Below are 17,302 nucleotides of genomic sequence, written 5' to 3' on the forward strand. Positions count from 1 at the left end.
AGCTTCTGATTGCAGCTGTGAGGAAGGACAAAACAATTTATAGGAAGCCAAGTAGCTCCTGTCTCACTGTCTCTTCTTTTCGACTTTGGGGAGGAGGAAGACAGAAATGGTTTGTGCCTTGCCATTATGGCTTCTTATATATACCTATAGGCCTAAAGTAGGAGAAAATAGTGAGTGTGTGGGTATTGATTGGATATTGAAGTCAATGCTGTGGATTATTTACATGTCCTTTGCTCTATTCATTCCATCTACACAGTTATGTTAGATTAGCAGCTACTGCTTACATGGGGCTCCCTAGGGCAAAGTTGAGGGGGTGCCCAATCTGAGATGAGGGCATGCTTATCAAACTCCTTCCTGCCCCATACCTGCCTTTTGTTTTATCAAGATTCGGGGTCAGAGTATAGATTCTCTCCTTACTTAATTTCCTCTTTTTTTAATTTTTTTTTTTTAGTTTTGATGGATCTTTATTTTATTTATTTATTTATATGAGCTGCTGAGAATCGAAGCCAGTACCTCACACATGCTAGCCAAGTGCTTTACCACTGAGCCACAACCCCAACCCACTTAATTTCCTCTTAATAGAAAGGGTTTGGCACTTAAAGGAAGGCCTCCTACTGGGTCTCACCTGTCCCTTCAGTTAAACCTGCAGGAGGAAGGGAGGCAACTCCAGGGGACCTTCTCTAAAGTGGTGCAGAGAGGTGTAAAGGGCAGGAATATTTCACTTCCTAATGCATGGATACTTGACGTGACTTCTCTGTTAGAGAATCATACATTGCCAGAGCTAGAGAAGAGGTCAGGTAATCCAGGCTCTCAGTTTACAGAACAGGAAACAGGTTTAAGGATGGCATAGTACCTCACCCACAATCTCTCTTTTTTTTTTTTTTTAAATACTACACCTCAAGTTTGCCTCTCTTTTTTTTTTTTAAGAGAGAGAGAGAATTTTTAAAATATTTATTTATTTTTTAGTTTTCGGCGGGCACAACATCTTTGTTTGTATGTGGTGCTGAGGATCGAACCCGGGCCGCACGCGTGCCAGGCGAGCATGCTACCGCTTGAACCACATCCCCAGCCCTCACCCACAATCTCACAGTTGGTTTAACCATACTAGGACTAGATGCAAGAGGCCAGATTCTTAACCTATATGAATATAGAGCCTCCAACTTTAAAATCACCTATTCCTGAAAACCCTCAGCTTCCTCAGGAAAGGAAAGAAAGGCTGTGAGATTTTGAAGGGGGAAGGACAGAGATTGGAAGGTAGGTTTAAAAGTCATTAATAGAAAAACATTTTTATATTTTTACCTTAAAGGATAACATCTAATGACATGCAAATTAAGCACTTTTTATTAGAGCTCTTTTTCATTAGGAAGCAAATGGCAGCCACAGCCAAAGACCCTGATGCTCTCAGAGTTACTCCAAATTTCAGAACACTTAGCCACTATCTCTGTAGGTTGGAAGAAAAGAACCTCAAAGGCAACGTGAGGAATTATCCTAAATCTCAACTCAGACCCCTTTGTATATTGAAAAGAATCATCCTTCTGACCTTTTAGGTTTTAAGCAAGCGGTATCAGAACTAAGTTACCACAGGGAACGGGTTTGTGGCATTTATTTTATTTTCCAAAAATAAGGGGGAAATGAATCAAAATGAAGGTAGAAAGAAAACATATTTCATCTGCTAGAAAATTAAGGTAGAAGGGGGGTCTCTGAATGACACTAGATTAGAGAACCCAAAACAAAATAAGATACTCTCAGATTACAGGAAAGTTGTGGGGGTAAAGGGAGCATTACCTCTCTCCTTATTTTTTTAGTGTTGAGTTGTTTGGAAAGTGGTGCCTCATGGTGGCCTAAACCCAACATGGTGTGCTTAGTTGTCTAATCTGCAGGGCAGGTTCTGTAAATCATCTCACTCTGGGCTAACTAAGTCTCACTTCCCCTCCTGGAACCCTCCTGGATACATCCACAGTCCCATGCTTTCTCTGAGCATATGAAATCAGGAGCCACTGATGAGCAGAGAGGACAATGCTGAAGGGAGAAAGGCACAACTGGACAGCTTGGAGATAAGAGTTATGGATATAGTTGGCAGGGGGTGCAGGGGATCTGCAAAATGAACATTGCGGATGACAGACAGATCCCAGTACATATTCTTTACATTTTGTCCATCATGCCCTAATTGATAGCATAGGGGAAATGTGGTATTGCTTCCCATGCAAATTTGTATCTGCCCCGGGAATATATGATAGACCTACTTGCCCAAATTGCATCAAGTCTGTTGTCCTACAAGTCTTTCTGGGTTTTTAAAAATTTTTATTTTTTTATAGTTGTAGATGGACACAATGCCTTTATTTGTTTATTTTTATGTTGTGCTGAGGATCAAACCCAGTGCCTCACGCATGCTAGGCAAGCACTCTGCCACTGAGCTACAGCCCTAGCCCAAGTCCTTCTGTTTTATAGCCAAGATCCTTTTGTATCTCAGAGCCCTTCTCAGAGAAGCTGTGATGGACAAGAGAGTCTCAAATCTAAGCTGGTGATCTGATCAAAAATTGAGTGATCTCCAAGTTATCTTCTTGCCTAAAATTTATATTAAATTTTAACCATTAACCTTCGTTGCCTTTTATAATTCTGGGTTTCATAGCTTCTATTTTTGTTGAATTCTCTATCTATGAATACAGGGACAATGGTTTTGTCTTTATCAACCTGGGAGACAGAAATCTGGAAACGTAACTCTCTGGGAACATGCTTAAAATTTATCTAAAACCTTGTGGGGAATTCAGGTTTAAAGAAATTGGAGAAATGGCAGCCACCACTCTCACTGTTATCTGCCAACCTCATGCTTCCTGTGCTAAAGACGAAAGACCCTCTTTGGTGTCTAGTCCCTTGTCTCATGTCTAATGTAGCCTGTCATATTCCTTTACAGGTGACAGTAGTAGGGGTGGCCCCTGAGGAATTCGGTGACATCCATCAGACACCTTGCATTCAGAACCTGGCAAATTCAGTCTCTTCCAAGAACTTAATGCCAGGTAGGGACTTAAGGCCAATCAGAGGTCACTATCTTCTTTTAAATGGAATACCCCCAGCCTCACTGTACCCTGATCTCAGGGAAGTTTCTTACTCTCAGAGATCTCCAGAGGAGTTTCCTTAGCTTTTTAATTTGATGGCTTTCTGGTATCCTATCTTCGGGTTAACAAGTTCTTCCAGCTAGAGTAAGTGACTCCCTTTCTTGGCACCAGCAGTCATTTCATTCCTGTTGTTTCCTCTTGGCCAGCTGTGTTAATAGAGATTCCTCCATGCTAATGTGGTTACTCACTTTCAGCCCTCTCCTTAGGATGGCTGCCCCACTCACCCACTACCCCCATCATACACAAAATACTTCTTTTCCAAAAAGCTATTTTCTATTCCTTCAAATCAAGATAAAATATTGATGTCCCTCTCCCTTCCTCTAACCAGCTTCTTCACCTCCTTTCTAGGTTCAATGGGAGACTGCACCTGTCCGAACACTGTGTGAAATACCAGAAGTAGATGCCTGCAGCCTGCTTCCTCCATTCCCAATGCCCAAAGCAGGTGGGACACCTGGCTCCAGTGCCCACCCTTGTCCTCTTTGCCTGGTGGTAGGTATGCTCTCCCTTCTCCTAATCCCAAATATGGCCATATTTCTTTCTGGGAGTAATGTGTTTTTTTTCTCTTCTTCTTCTTCTTCTTTTTTTTTTTTTTTTTTTTTTTTTTTTGAGACTAGGTCTCACTATGTTACCCAAGAAGCAATCCTCTTTGCTAAGTAGCCTGCCAAGTAGCTGGGACTACAGACATGTGGCAGTGTGTCCAGCTTTTCTGATGGTATTTCTGTTGTTTATTATCTCCAGCAAGAAGACTCAACTCCTTGTCTTGCTAACTTTCAAACCCTTCTCTTCAGAAAGTCCCTCCAGTTATCAAATGTCCATTCCTTTTTCTGTAGTTCAAAACCTTTCCCCCCATTTAGTGGGTATAGAAAAGAACCAGTAATGGGGCTGGGGCTGGGGCTCAACAGTAGAATATTAGCCTGGCATATGTGAGGCACTGGGTTCGATTCTCGGCACTGCATATAAATAAATAAAATAAAGGTCTATCAACAACTAAAATAATTAAATAAATAAAAATTTAAAAAGGGAAAGGACCAGTAAGTAGATGGTCTTTGAGACTAGAGGGGAAGGGAGAGGCAGTCCTTTTCTTGGGAGCTGGAAGTCTGAATCCCTAGATGTGCATCCTAGTAGAGTACCTGGATCTTTTCAAGAAAAGGTGTTTTATCTGGTGACTGTTTCCCAGGATTCGGATCTTAGCTCCCAGAGTCTTTCTGTCTCTACTTATTCCCAGACTTCCCTGGGAAATGGAAAATGGATGACTGAAGGGAAGAATCAGCTGCTGGATATTGCTCTTTGGAATTCAGGTGTCAGCTCTCCTCTGGGGCCTTTAGAGAATGTCAGGGGGGTCAGAGCATCTTCCTGCCTATCAGGCCTTAGAGTGACATCATCTTTTCCTCTTGACCCTTGGCTTCCTCTCTCAGCAGCATCCCTCTTACTCCTGCAATTTAGATAGCTCAAGCAGCACTCCCAAACAAGTACCTTCACTGAGCAAGGTGCTGCTTTCCTTGAGGCAGATGCTTTTGAGTTAGAAGTAGAGCAAGTGAAACAGGGTAGATAAGAGGGCTGAAGCAGATGTTAGAAAGCAGGAAATTTCCCTGGAAATAGTCACCTAGTAGGTATGTATGGGCTACCTTGATGGTACAGAGAATACCAACATTTATAACTCATACCCGCCAAGCAGGATGTCTGATTCCTCAAAGCAACCATACCAGTTAGGCAGCTGCAGTCTTGGTTTCTGCCACACGAGGGCACTGCTGACCAATTAAAACTCACACCTTAGCAGACTGGGTACCCTTTCTCCTTGACCTCTCAGACACCCCCAGAGAGTCTGAGAGCTGAGGGCCAAGGAGTCAGAAGAATAATTGGAACCACTTGTTCTTTCTTTAAAATGACTTAAGACCCTAAACACTGCCCTAGTGGCCTGCTAGCTCAGTGCACTTCCAGTTGTGCTTGGAAAGCCCCTAGTTCCAGGTACTAAGCAGTTCACACAGGTGCTCTCTCCTTCAGGGTATAACAGGTTCTAGCTGTCTACCCCATTGTCCCCTTACCTCCTGACAATTGCTTTCTGGCCCAGAGGGTGGGGGTGTCTATGGTTTTTAGGGGGGAAAATATTTTACAAGTATTCCAAATGTCTTTGTTAGTGAGAAAGTATCGGGGGGCTGGAGACTGAAAAAGTGTGTCACCCCATCATCTCTTCCAGCACAGACCTGAAGAACTCATGACAGTCTAATAGATGTGTTTAGACTGAGTGGCTGGAATATACTCAGGATACCTCTAGGCTCTGAGCCAGAAAAGGTATCAGAAAACAGGATGGGAAAGGGGGCTGCTTTGGTCCTTGTGCCTCATACCCACCCTATGCAATGTCATGGCTCTGTTAGTGATGCCAAATGGCCAATAGGCTTCTACAGGAATGAGGACTCCACAATTGACCCTCAGTCTCCATGAAGCTCTTCCAGTCTGAATAGGCTCAGGGAGATGACAGAAGTCCTCTTCTTCCTCCTCCCCCCATGCCTGAGGGCCCCTCCCCAGGAGGACAGCTTGATTAAACAGTCGGTGCTACTGGAATTACTGCACAGCTGGCGCTCCCCCCAGCACCCTGAGCAGAGCAGCAGCACAGATTAAAATCTCCAATTAGCATTAAAGTGAAGTGAGGAGGTACTGAGGCTGCCAAGGAGGCCAGGCGGGGGCCCTGGGTCAGCACCCCCACTCCTGCCTGGATTCTGAGTGCCACTCTTCATCATCCTTTCTTCTCTAACTCCTCTTCAATGTGCTAAGAGCCTATTAGCCTTGTATCACTTGGGGCTGGAGGGCTTGGGATGGGGTGGGGCAGGTGTATAATCTGGAAAAATCTGGGGACCCTTTAAGTATGGAGGAGCATGAGAATGGTCAGAGCTTGTCCTAATCACAGCCTGCCAGCAGCCAGGCCAAGGTGACTTGCCTCTAGTGCTACTGCTTTTTTCCTAAAGAAAGAGCAAACAGAACAGGTCCCTCTAAGTCCTCTTTCCCATTAAGTACTTAGGGACATGGTACCCACATGAACATCCATCTTTGTATATTTGATCCTATCTGATCCATCTGCTCCCACCCAAATTATGGCTCCTTCCTCTCTCCCTCTCTCCCTCCCTCTCCCTCTGTCTTTCTCAGCTTTCCTGCAGGAAAGGCACAGCCAGACTCAGGAGCATCACCCTGCCCTGCCACCTGGGTCCCATCCGGCTCCTCACTCCTTGTTATATTTTCTTCCTAGTTTGGGGATGAGCCGAGATATGCCAAGAATGGAAGTCTCAGATCCTCCCAACCCCTAAATATTACCATTCTAAGATCCTTCTTTCATTTATACTCTGTCCTTCACGTATCAAGCCCAGAAGCATGGCAGCAGAGCTAACCATACCCTCTGATTGCCCTCTGCCCCTTTAAGGGAAATGGAGGTGGGTACCCAGCTGACTGAATCTACTCACACCTTCCAGAAATTAGACACCAGGGCACGGTGCCACCCTCCCAGGCTGGCACATGCTACCCTGGCAGAGGTTCAAGTAGCCCCCCCATCATACTCCCACCCCTATGTCTTCCTCTACTCTCTCCCTCTTTCTCCCCCCCCCCTTTTCTCAGCTCAAAGCACAGCTGAGCCTTAGAAGGGGGGGTGGGGGTGGAGAGACCAAGCTGGGGCAAGGGGGTGTAGAGCTCCAATAGCACGTTTTCACCTGCCATTTAATTGGATGTATTTTTAATTAATGGGACCTCAGGGACCAACATGAGACAATCTGATCTCTGAATAGGGACAGGGGAGGGATTGGGTAAGGGAGGAGGATTGGGCCACTGGGTGCGGTTACCGGGAACTCGGGCCCATCAATCACTGGCCACTTTGCGTTCTGGCATGGAGAATAGCAAGGTAGAGGAGGAGGGGAGGCGCTGGGGAGAGGTGCCAGGATTTCCCCCCTGCCAGGACCTCCAAAAGGGATGGAACTGTACTGGTTGACTCAAATCTTAGAGCCCAAAATTGCAATCAGAATAATAGGTAAGGCTGTTTTCTTGCCCCTGGGGTTTTGTCTAGTTGGGTTTTTATCCCAAGGAGTGCTGTAAAATTATGAAAGGAATGTGGGGACAGAGGTTTGAGATCCCTGAAGGAAAGTACAAGAGCTAAGGACCATGGAACTAGAGACTGTGATGAGAGGGAAGAGAAAGGCAGATTTCAGAGATATTTCTGTATGTGTCCCCCCACCTCCATATTTGGGGTTGAACTCAGGACCTCACACATGCTAGGCAAGCTCTACCACTGAGCTATATCCCCAGCCTTTCTACATTTTGACTTGAAACAGTGCCATCAAAGTTACATGCAAAATGGCATGCAAACTAGGACTGGTGTCTTTTAGGGTCTGAATCAGAGAACCTTTCTGTTCCAGGGAAGGGAACTTGGAGCTCATCTTGCCTGACCCCATTATTTTACAGATGTGGAAACCAAGACCCAGAGAGGGGAATTCATTTGAATCCTGTCTTGGAGCTGCTTTTGTTCCTGGGTTTAGAAAGTTCCTGGGAACATAGGGAAAGGAAAGGTAGGTATGGAGGGAGGAAAGTCAAATGAAGAGTCAGCAGGACACTATATTCCATTGCCTGAAGCCTCATGTTTTTGTCCCCTGAGTCTGGGAAGCAACTTAGGGAGTCAAGCAAGTGCATCTTCTATGGAGCATTACTGGGAAACATTTTCTTTCTTTCTTTTTTTTAAAAAAAATATTTTTTAATTTATGTGTATGTGGTGCTGAGAATCAAACCCAGTGCCTCACGCATGCTAGGCAAGAGCGCTACCACTGAGCTACAACCCCAGCCCATGGGGGACATTTTCTTTATATAGCCTGTTTCATAGTTCATCTCATCCATTCCCTTGATTCTAAGCAGTCAGATTTCCTTTAGTCCCCATTCCAGAATTTTACCTTAACTTCTAAGGGAAGGAAATGAACCAATTACTCCAACTTTTTTTTTTTTTTTAATATTTATTTTTTAGTTCTCGGCGGATACAACATCTTTGTTTGTATGTGGTGCTGAGGATCGAACCAGGGCCGCACGCATGCCAGGCGAGCACGCTACCGCTTGAGCCACATCCCCAGCCCCTACTCCAACTTTTTAACCTAGAAATAAATCTTCCAGTCAACATTAAATATGGAACTTTGTTAGAAATCTTCTCACAAGTTTCCCTGCTATAATATAAACCACTGGAGAAAGTTATGCCAAAAAGTATAATAAGGGGTGGTCTTATACCTCTTGTCCAATGTCTAAGCCTAGAACAGAGACAGAATTCAAATTCAAGGCCCTAAAGGCTGAATTAGAAAAGCCCCTAAATTCATGTAGTACCCTGCCCTAGGGCTCTTGGTTAGGTCCCATTTGGTTCACATAGTGTTCATGTACCCTGGAAGAGAAAAGCAAGTTTCCAACCTCCTCCATTCCTACTAGCTTTCTTCTGTCACTGTTTGTGAGCTAGGGTTAAAGAGGGAAGGATGAAGGCAAATGGGGCCTTTACTACCAGGTTGCCAAAGCTGAATTTCTTGGCATCCTCCCCTTTCCTGAAAATATTCAACATTCTTTGTTCTGTGCTTCATGAGGCTTACTTGGGGTAAGGGCAAGATTAGGCACAAAGTTTGGAAGGCAGTGCCAGGGGAAATTTTGTCACATTCTTCATGCCCCCACATCTTTTTTCCCACCCCCAGAATTTTCTCCTCTAGGGGGAAGAGCAGGCCCTGGGGGAAGAGCAGGATCTGCCTCTGTAAGTGCCCCCAGCCTCATCCTGCCCTGCCTTTAGACTCTCAGAATCTGCCCCTGGTCTGTCTGATCCTTTGCCTTCTCCACTGCAGCCAAGATAAGAAGGTCCTCAGGTCCCCCAAGGACAGACTAGGAAGAATTCTTCTAGGACCCCTGCCGGCTTCCAAGGGTATCAAGGCTGTTGGTAGGGGGAGAACTGTGGCAGGGACTGCAAAGAAGGTTCTTCTGTTGGGTGAGATGAGGTAGAAGGTTGCAGAGAGACAAGATGGAGAGGTGACATTTGGAAACTGAGTCCTATAGTCCCACTTGTGGAGTTGACTGCTGAATGTAAGGCAGTACAGTTATAGGAAGTATTATTTGGGGGATATATTAGGTGGGTGCTGTTTCTACTCTGGAATGCAGAGCAATGGAAAAGAGCATGCAGTAAGGGAGGAGAGAGGATGGCAGGCTTTCTCTAAAAAAAAGCTAGCCACCCTTTCTCTTGCTGATGGTTGTCCTTTGTTCATCCCTACTTCAACATACTGGGGGCATATGGAAGGGGCAGAAAGGCCCTTAAAGTACTCACTCCAGATTCTGGGTGTTTTTCAAAGAAATAGAACTTCCAGGCTGGGGTTATGGCTCAGCAATAGAGTGCTCGCCTCGCACGTGCAAGGCCCTGGGTTCGATCCTCAGCACCACATATAAATAAATAAAATAAAGTTAAAAAAAAAAGCGCCCCTCTCTTAAAAAAAAGAAAGAAAGAAAGAAAGAAAGAAAGAAAGAAAGAAAGAAAGAAAGAAAGAAAGAAAGAAAGAAATAGAGCTTCCTTTCTTTCAACCCTACCAGGTCTACCTCATATTCCCAAGGTCTAGCCAAGGGTTCCAGATCCACAGCCTGGAGTCCAGAAGAAGTTCAGAGACTTTTGTGGAAAAGAAGGGTAGATGTGAAGTGTTTGGAAGGTAGAAAAAAACAGTACCCAGAATTCTCTGCCTTCTGGACAAAAAGAACTAGCCACAATGCTCAGCAATGGCCTAGGGTTTAACTTTTACTCTAAGGGGACCCCTTTCCTCCTCCCCATTTTCCCACTGTATGGGTTTGGGGGAGACCTGGAAATCTGAACCTCTTACCTTGACACCTGGAAGGCTGTTATGCAGATCCCTTCTCTATAATTCCCAAAGCTATGGAGAAGGGGAAAGGAAGAGAAAGGGGTAGACGGAGGTGGCTGTACCATGGTGTTCATTAGCACTCAAGGAGAGAAGCCAAGGAGAGAAACTGGCCAGAGAGAAAGCTAAAAGGAGATACTTGCTCCCTGCTCCTGAAACAGCATCCTTACCCCATCCTCTCTTGCTTCCCCTCACATGCCTATAGGGCTATATGCCTGAGTGTGCCAGCTCTCCTGGCTGGTTATCCTGCTCCATGGAGCCGGCAGCCAGCACTCTGCCCCTGCATAGAGCACATGCTGTAGTCTTTCACACTCCTGTGTTCAGTCATCTCAATGTGCCTGTGTTACAGATTACTATTATTAGGGATGAAAGAGGCTGTGGCCCTATGGGTAAGAAGATGGTGGGCTCTGGGGCCTTTTGGGTGCATTTTGCTTGGCTGGAGGAGGGGGTAGGGAGAAGGCTGCTCGCAGCTCAGCAGAGCCTGAGGTTCTAGTGACTCACAGCAGTGGGGGTGGCTCATAAAAACAACAGAGGGGAAGGGGGCCCAGGCCTGTTAGAACTCTCTTTGCTCCTTCTCCCCACTCTGAACTCTGTGGATGAAAATCTCATCTAGATGAGAAGAGACCCTAGCTATGAAGGAAGTGGGAGAAGACAAGAGAGCAGGAGAAGCTGAACATTCTTAGAGGAGCAGCTTCCCATAAGGAGAGGCCAGTTATTCTTGCCTTACTGTATCTATGGATTGCACAGGGAGTACTGGGCATTCACATGTGCTAGGGCCTCCCAGTATCTCTGGACTTTTTCCAGAAGAAAGCTTTCCAAGTACACCCAACTATTTCTCCCTGCCTCATTTGCCTGCCTCACCAGTGAATTGTGTACCCAGTTGACTCTACATTTTCAGAAATTAAAAACCAAACCAAAATGGGGCTGGGGATGTGGCTCAAGCGGTAACATGCTTGCCTGGCATGCGCGCGGCGCTGGGTTCGATCCTCAGCACCACATAAAAATAAAATAAAGATGTTGTGTCCACCAAAAACTTAAAAATAAATATTAAAAAAAAAAACAACAACAGGGCTGGGGATGTGGCTCAAGCGGTAGCATGCTCGCCTGGCATGCGTGCGGCCTAGGTTCGATCCTCAGCACCACATAAAAAACAAAGATGTTGTTTCTGCCGAAAACTAAAAAATAAATATTAAAAAATTCTCTCTCTCTCTCTTAAAAAAAAAAAAAAGAAAGAAAACCACTACAACAAGATCAGAACCTAAAAGAATTATCACCTTTTCTCAGTAGTTTCTTCCTTAGAAAGAGACACCTAGGACCAGAGAGGAGCAGCTAAGGGTATTTAGATTGGCAGAACAGGCTGTTGGTTCAGAATGAGCAGTAGGTGCAGAAACACAGGTCTTTAAAAGTGCTGATGCCTTCCCCTCTCACAGGCCAGTGGGCAATATTCATTTCTATCCTTTTTTAATCAGGGGATGATAGAGTACTGTGCTGAATATCATAATAGAAAGAGATCAGAAGGTAGACTAAGACAACTGTCCATGCTTGTGATCCTAGTCCTGGGGCCTGTGACCAAGCCTGAATTTTCACTTGCCTATTCTGTTGCTGTTTCATTGCAGGTGGCTCTACTTTTCAGCCAGGGTAAAAGCCTTCTGCCCAACTGTTCCTGGTGATCCAGAGATGGCTTTTTTTGGTGAAAGAGACAGACCAATCACTCTTTGTGCAGGGAGATGGAATCAGCTATATTATTCCTCGCTCTGGCAGCACAAGTTGAGAGACCCCATAATAAAGTTTAGTCCTGAGCTAAGCTTACCCATCACCTGCCCTGGGAATAAAATTGGTACTGTGAGGGGGAGCCTGGGTATATTAGTTAGGGTGTAGGTAGGTGGGGGGCTTAATCCCCAGAAGAGATAAGAATAACTCCTCTATACCACTTGCTGCTTATCCCTCCTCTTTTTTGATTGATTGATTGGTGCCAGGGATTGAACCCAAGAGCACTTAACCACTAAGCCACATCCCCAGCCCTTTTTATTTTTTATTTTGAGACAGGTTCTCGCTAAGTTGCTTAGGACCTCACTAAGTTTCTAAGGCTAGTCTTGAACTTGTGATCCTCTTGCTTCAGACTCCCAAGTCACTGGGATTACAGATGTGCACCATTGCATCCAGCAATCCACCTGTTTCTTAAAACTCCTTTCTCTGCTCCCTTTTCTTTGACCTCCCATTAGCTACCCCATTTCTGGCCACCACATCTTCTCCAGTCTGAAAGGACATGGTAAATACTTTTATATTCCCTGTACTTTTCTCTCTCTCACTCTCTTCCTCTCTTCCCAGCTCCCAACTGAGAACTACCAACATTTGAATTCTTTCCACCAGTGAACGCCTCCAGGATCTGAACCCAGGATCCTTAGCCTCTGCTATCCTACCCTGATCCTGAAATACCATTGAGGTGGGAAGAACCCATCAGTCCTCATCCTTCCACAAGTATACCCAGGCCAGGACTGATATGTCCACTGGTATTAAGGGCCCTGCCCTGGAACAGAGGGCAGCCCTAGGTGTACACTGGGGCCCCGGCCCTGAATGCATGTCTGCCTGTGCATTGGGCACACTGGTTTATTAGTGTTATTTCAGCATTGTGATGCAGAGAGAGTAAGTGTAACAGCTGCTCCTTGCTTGCAGTGTTTATTGTTACCTAGAGACAACCTCCTGGCTTTTCCCCAGCTCCCCCTCCCCCCCAACCCTGCCCCCCTCCCTGCCAACAATCCTGCTCTCCCTACACTGATGGGAAATTTATAGCTTGCCCATACCATGCTTTTAACCCTCTCCTGTCCATAGGGTAGATGGACCAAGGGGAGCCAAAGTGAGCAGTGAGCATGCTTGGGCCCCAGCAAGGTAGAATAACAATCTGGAAGAGGGAGGGAGGAATGAGACATACCCCTCCATTCTGTGTGTCCAGTCTCAGGCCCCAGTTGCCCTCCTATCTCTCATGTGGAGAAAAAAGAAGAAAGAACTTCAATCCTGGCTTTGACATCCTAGAAGAGCTCCTTTGGACCTAGCACTGGGATCTCAGCATCCTCTTAACAAAATTATTCCTTTCCATGAGCATCTCTAAGCACCCAGTTTGGTTGCCTGGACCTGCACCATATACAGTGAGCTGATATTGAAAAGGAAGGGAAATATATAGTGGCAGAATCCCCAGCCCCCTCCTTTCTGAGAGAAAGGTAACTATAGAGATGTCATATTGAGATAGATAAGAGCCTCTGGGGAGAGAGATGCCAGCCAGACCTCTAGAGCTGGGTAGATGTCAAACACTAAGCCCACTGCTGAGCCTGATGGGAAAAACTGCCCACCTTAACTTCACTCTTGGCCCAGCACTAAGGTCCCAAAGACTCCAAGCTGGCCTTGGTCTGACTGGGCTACTTCTTTTTTGTGTGTCCTTCCTGCTTGTCTTTTAGCTTGATACCTTGGGACAGATCCAAAAGACCCAGGAGACTGAAGCATCCTAGGCATGGCCTCAACAAAGCTAGGGAGAGAAAAGCCCTCACTATTCCCTAGAACCTTTCATGGAGGAGTACTGTGTCATCTCTTCACCATCCTCACTGGAAACAGAAGAGAGGAAAAGGGGTTGAATTTTAACAGAAAGCATACAAGTTAAACAGAAAAACTTATTAATGGGATGAAAGACTTTAGAATAGGCCTGCTTCTCTCTCCAGAGATTTTTTATTTTGCCTGCAATGAGTTAAGTTGGAAGAACAAGGATACTTTTCCAGGCCTCCTCCAGACAGTCTCAGCACGCTTTCCACACAGTGCCCCTTCATCAGTCCTTCAAATGTAGTATGTGGAGTTAGATCACAATTTTTTGGAGGCAGACAGCCCTAGGTTCCAGTGCCAGCTCTGCCACTTACCAGCTACCTTGATAAGTCACCTCTTTGAACCCAAATTTCCTTGTCTGCGATATGCAGATGAACATCTACCACTAAGGTTGCTGTGAAAATTTTGTAAATAATGTTATAAAGAATCTAGGATAAGGGGCTGGGGCTGCGGCTGCGGCTGGGGCTCAGTGGTAGAGTGCTCGCCTAGCATGTGTGAGGCACTGGGTTCAATCCCTGGCACCACATAGAAATAAACAAAATAAAAGGTATTGTGTCTATCTGCAACTGAAAAAAGAAGAAGAAGAAGAACCACCAAGGATAGTACCAGATACTCAGTAAGATATTCAGTACGTGCCCAATCAGCAGTGCTTGATGTAGTAGAACACTGTTATTTTTATATCCGCAGGGATGACATTGCTTCAAAGACTCCATGATTCCCTGGAAATTATCGCCATATGTGTGTGTGTGTGCTTGTGTGTGTGTGTGCGCTTGTGTGTGTGTGTGTGCGCGTGCACATGCATGTGCACATGCACATATGCACATGCATGTACTAGGGAGAATGTTCCCAATTTTCTTCATTATGTGAGTAGGAATATAAATCCTCTGGAAAGGAAGTAGCCCCAATCTCTTGACTCAGACTCCCTAAGAAATCATTTTGATGCCTTGCTAGCCAGAAGAGGGGCCATTCTTATGTGCCACTTAGCCATTGTTCTCCTGAAAGTATAGCTTTATTCAGGATGGAACTGGGAGAAATAACCATTAGAAGAATAGCAACAACTTGCATTTTCCAGGCAAAAGTTTGTCAAGTTTATCTACATTAGCTCTTTAAATACCAAAACAAGAAAAGCAAATTCCATTTATTGAGTGCCTGCTATACATTTTATTGAGTATATTTTTAAAGTATGTTTGAAATTTATAGAGTATTTTATCACCTAGATACACCATAATTTATAAGACTTATCCCCCGTTTTTAATCACTTAGATATTTTTACTGTAAATAATATCACAATGAATATCTGAACACATAAAACAATGTATTTTTAATGATAAATTCCAAGAAGTAGAATTACTGGGTCAATAGATACAAATATCCCCCCTCCATGGTTATGATCATTTTATTGATTACCCTAATGAGAATAACATTTATTAATCTTCCTCTTTGGAATTTCACAAAGGAAACACAAGGGCTGCCCCTTCTGCCTCTTATTTCTAGTAGAAACATTAACGATTTATCATGGCTTTTTTAAAAAACTGAGATAATTGTAGATTCACATGTAGTTGTAAGAAATAATAGAGAGCCCTTGTTCATTTTTCCCACTTTCCTCTGAATGGTAACATTTTGCAAAACTATAGTATAATATCACAATCAGAATATTGACCTTGATGCAATCACCAATCTTGTAAAGATTTCTCTGGTTTTACTCATGTGTGAGTGTGTGTATATGTGTGTGTGTGCATATTAAGTGCTATATAATTTTATTACCTGTGTAAGTTCATATATCTATCACTACAGTCAAGATGCTGAACAGTTCCAGCATCACAAGAATTCCTCATGTTTTTTTTTTAAATTACACCTATTTCTCTACTCCATCCCCTCCTTAACCCTTGCACCACTGATATGTTCTCTTCTAAAATTTTGTCATTTCAAAAATGGAATCATCTGGGCTGGGATTGTGTCTCAGTGATAGAGTGAACACTTGCCTTGCACACATGTGAGGCACTGGGTTCAATCCCCAGCACCACACAAAAAAATAATAAGTGAATAAAATAAAGTTATAAAAAATGGAATTATCCAATATGCAATTTTTTAATTGACTCTTTTCATGTAGCTTAATTCCCTAGAGACCCATCCAAGTTTTTATGTATATCAATAGTTCATTCCTTTTATTTTTTCCATGGTATGGACATACCACAGTTTGTTTAACCATTTACCTGTTGAAGGACATCTGGGCTGATTTAGTTTTGGCTATTTATTACAAATAAAACTGTTACAAACATTCATGTATAGATTTTTGTATGAACACTTTTTACCATTACTAAGTTGCTCATCAGCTAAGTTCTCTCACTTTGTAATTTCTAGCAGTGAATGAAATAGCTCATTTCACTTGGTTTGCTGAGGGTTTTGTTTTGTTTTTAATGCAGTACTGGGGATCGAACCCAGGGGCACTGTAACATTGAGCTATATTCCCAGCCTCGTTTGTTGATACTGGGGATCACACCCAGGGGTCCTTTACCACTGAGCAGCATCTCCAGGCTTTTTTTTTTTTTTTTTTGTACCAGAGATTGAGCCCAGGAGCATTTAATCACTGATCCACATCCCCAGCCCTTTATATTTTTTGTTATGAAACAGGGTTTCCCTAACTTGCCCAGGCGAACCTAGCTAGAACTTGTAATACTCCTGCCTCAGGCTCCCAAATAGCTGGGATTACAAGCATGTAACACTATGCCCAACTTGTTGAATGTTTTATATTCACAATTATTGAATTTCTTAATCCTTTGGGAATGGCACTACTATTACCTCCATTTTGTTGATGAAGAAAATTGAGACTCATGGTAAGTTATTTCCTCAATATCATCTGCTTTTAAGTGGAGGAGACTTTTCTACACTTGAGGAATGTTGCTGGGAAGAAAGCGTAGGCAGAACTAGCAGAGATATGGGAGACATGGAGAGCACCAGAGGAATCTGGGTCAACTGAGGTCCCTACAGCCACTTTAGTTCATAGATTAAAAGAGCAGCATTGTCACAGGGCAGGGGACACTATGGCATGTGCCCTTGAAATTGTTTCTCTTTTGGCAGATAAGAACATATTTGAAGGGAGTTGAGCCTTGAACAATCTCCCCACACAGGTGAATGAGGAAGGAAGGATCCAGCCTTTGGATATTTGTCAGGGGATGAGTGCTCAAGGTCCTTCTTGGGAATGTGCTCTGAGGTCTGAAGAAACAGATCCATGACAAGCGAGCTCTCTGTTCTAAAGGGGTAATGGAGATATAGCACTTTATTGTTGTTTTCAGTAATGGGAGCTACAGTTCCTTCATACACACACACACACACACACCCTTGGGTAGGCTCAGTGTCTGGGTCATGGTGGAGGCAGGGCAAGCAGAATGGAAGCAAAAATGCCAGTCTAAGCTGACAGGTGGATCCCAAAGTGATGAATGGTAAAGATGCCAACTTGCAGGAGACAGGTTTGGCTCCTATTAGGGATGGCTTTTTTATAGTTGATGTTGCCATTGCTCCCTTGGCCTGTCCCAGTAGCTGTGGACCCATAACAGTTTCCCCCATTTACCTCATAATTCCAGCCATAAGGGAGACAAACTCTGAGGCTAGGACCTGGGATGAGGATTATAGAGATCATACAGTGACTCACTGCATCACTGAAACAACTGGAGTTATTCATACCCAGTCTTTTGGTTGGAAGTTCTTAGACAAAGAGAAACCATT

At 44.3% G+C, this 17,302-nt stretch overlaps 1 protein-coding gene across 10 annotated transcripts in view; it reads left to right on the forward strand.

Moving 5' to 3' along the window:
- CDK12 (cyclin dependent kinase 12) overlaps positions 1-17,302 on the forward strand; it is a 104,102-nt gene that overhangs the window by 72,270 nt on the left and 14,530 nt on the right. For 2 of the 10 annotated variants that reach the window (XR_014019356.1, XR_014019361.1), the window contains 4 exons: positions 2,912-3,014; positions 3,462-3,602; positions 7,551-7,654; positions 11,611-14,334. The gene's annotated coding sequence lies outside the window, so the exon portion shown is untranslated. Of the gene's footprint in view, positions 1-2,911; positions 3,015-3,461; positions 3,607-3,727; positions 7,818-11,610; positions 14,335-17,302 lie in introns of those variants that run through there. The other 8 variants (XR_014019353.1, XR_014019354.1, XR_014019355.1 and 5 more) reach the window with 8 other exon arrangements.

This window comes from Spermophilus citellus (assembly GCF_964194105.1).
Source record: "Spermophilus citellus genome assembly, chromosome: 17".
Taxonomy (NCBI): Eukaryota; Metazoa; Chordata; class Mammalia; order Rodentia; family Sciuridae; genus Spermophilus; species Spermophilus citellus.